Source organism: Polyergus mexicanus, unplaced genomic scaffold (genome assembly GCF_030449975.1).
Source record: "Polyergus mexicanus isolate NDT 795.1 unplaced genomic scaffold, iyPolMexi1.0 SCAF_61, whole genome shotgun sequence".
Taxonomy (NCBI): domain Eukaryota; kingdom Metazoa; phylum Arthropoda; class Insecta; order Hymenoptera; family Formicidae; genus Polyergus; species Polyergus mexicanus.
In genome coordinates this window covers 65,001-67,500 of record NW_027223381.1, presented here as the reverse complement: position 1 = coordinate 67,500, position 2,500 = coordinate 65,001, and the positions used below count along the sequence as shown (strand labels likewise).

Sequence of the window (2,500 nt, the reverse complement as noted above, 5' to 3'; positions counted from 1 at the left end):
TCGGAAATTGACCCCCAGATATCGCCATTCGGCGGAAGTGTCCAGCTGTGTTAGCCACAAGCCATCACGCAACTGGAATTGGGGGGTCGTCAAAATCTTGATCTTCTTTTCCCGACCGGAAGGAACGAGAGAAAGAACAGAGCACTTTTTACCTTGAAACAAAAGCCCCATCTCCCTAGCCTTGTCCTCCACCACCCGCAAACAGGTCTGGAGGCCCCACTTGGTGGCAGCAAACAGGAGAACATCGTCCGCATAAGCAATGCTGTTTATTCGATGCTCACCTAGCTGGTATCCGACGTCGGCAGGTATAGATCTCATGATCACATCAACCACCAGGCAAAAGAGCACTGGTGATAGTGGATCCCCCTGCCTGACGCCTCTGCCGATACGAGAGAGCTCGGACCTGACACCGCGCACTTCAAACATCGTGCTGCTATGAGCGTAAATCTGCCCAATATACTCAATAAGGCCGTGAGGCAAGCCCTGGCCAGCCAAGGCATTGGTGATAGCGCCGTGGCTGACACTATCGAAGGCCTTCGCAAAGTCCAGGGAGGCTACGTGCATCTCACGACGACGGGACCTGGCGTCCATCAACAAGGACGCCAGGACGGCGACATTGTCGCCGCACCCGTCGTCGAAGCAACGCTGCCTCAGGTCGACGATTCTGGACTCGCGAAGCCTCTGGGCCAAGATTTTATGTAAATGCCTCACGGCCACGGAGGTGATCGAGATCGGACGGAAATCACCCGGTCGGGAGCATTCGCCCTTCTTCGGGATAAAAACCGTCCGACTCACCAGCATGTCTGCTGGAAAACCTCCGCAGTGCAGCACGATGTTGAAGAGGAGAGCTATGATGGACGCTGGAATGGCTCTCCACAGACGCACGCCAACACCATCCAATCCGGGAGCCGAGTTGAGGGGCAGGTTGATGGCTGCCACCTCCTCGCAGGAGATCGGGGACCATGTGCCCAGCAGCTCGCGCTTGGGAGGAAGACGCGGAGCTATCTCCACAGGCACCGAGGCCTGTGCGACGAACGGACCCCAGTGATCGGCCATCTGCCGCACATCGGGCACAACGTCCGTTTCCTGGGCACCGTCCAAGATCTCCTTGGCTGCGCGCGACATATGCGAGCGGAAAAGGCGTTGTATACGCGCGTACTCCGCTCGCCGACGCGCCTTTCTTCCCGGATTGGCGACCATGCGTCTGGGCGGTCGCAAATGAGGAGCAGTCGGAGGGAACACACTTGAGAGCCACGGGCCAACGGACGCGGCACTCCGCTGACCATCCAGAACCTCTGATCCAATTTGGACCAGAAGGCGGGAATTCCACCCCTGGATGGCCTCCACGACCGGGATGAGAGCGCGGATAGCGCCGGCAAAACTGCCATACATCCCACCCCAGCCGGGAGAAGACGGGGGTTGCGGAGGGGAGCCCGGTGACCCGTGAGTGGAGATGGCAGAACCTTGAGGGGAGGCCGAGGAACTGGAGCCACCACCAGAGAGGAAGCTCTCATCAGACGTGGCGGACAGATCCTCTAGAGCCGCAGCAACGAGGCGCCGATACTCGCCGTTCTTCCGCATTCCCTTGATGGCATCAAGGGTGCGGTCTGGTATAACGGCGAGTAAATTCTGGTTAATAAATCGGACACCCCGGTGCACGGCATGGGCCTCCTCTCTCGCCATCATGCGCTTTTCTTCGGCGCTCCACTGTCGCTTGACCCTCTCGACATTAATCTCCTCATTGACGATGGCCTCGTGCGCCCTCCGGCGATGGAGGCCGAGACCGTTCGAAGTGCTGAACGCACGGCCACAAATAAGGCACGGAAACTGACCGGAACCAGACGGGGACACAGGGGCATAGGCAGCGGGAGGCGGATGGACGAGAGCCGCGGCGGGAAGCCGGCGGGAACGGCCAGGAGAGGGCTCGGAGGGAGGAGAGGATGTGACGGTAGGACCGACGGCCCGAGGCTGCCGCCGGAAATCATATCTCTTTTCCTTTGACGAGCCTACCGTTTTCAGGCCCGAGGGGCTGGCAACCCCACGGACCCGGGTGGTGCGCTAGCGCACCACCAAGCCAGAGCCCCGTTGGCCGCCGGCGGAAAGCTTTCCGCCGACGTTGCCCGACTCTCACCGCGAGGAGGTGGGGTTGGCACATGGTCTCCGCCGGTCGCCCGGGCGGAGCCCTTAAGAGAGTCAAAAGAGAGTCATAGTTACTCCCGCCGTTTACCCGCGCTTGCTTGAATTTCTTCACGTTGACATTCAGAGCACTGGGCAGAAATCACATTGCGTCAACACCCGCGAGGGCCATCGCAATGCTTTGTTTTAATTAGACAGTCGGATTCCCCTAGTCCGTGCCAGTTCTGAGCTGAGCGTTGAATGGCGGCCGAAGAGGACGACCACGACGGCTCGCGCCGCCACGGAAGCCTCGCAGCAAGGAAGATCCGCGGGAGGCCAAGGCACGGGACCGAGCTCGGATCCCGGGACCGGCGCGAGAACGCCG

The 2,500-nt window shown here is 60.2% G+C and overlaps 1 pseudogene; it reads right to left on the bottom strand.

The window, feature by feature from the left end:
• LOC138943936 (large subunit ribosomal RNA) overlaps nt 1–2,500 on the bottom strand; it is a 7,818-nt pseudogene that overhangs the window by 2,692 nt on the left and 2,626 nt on the right.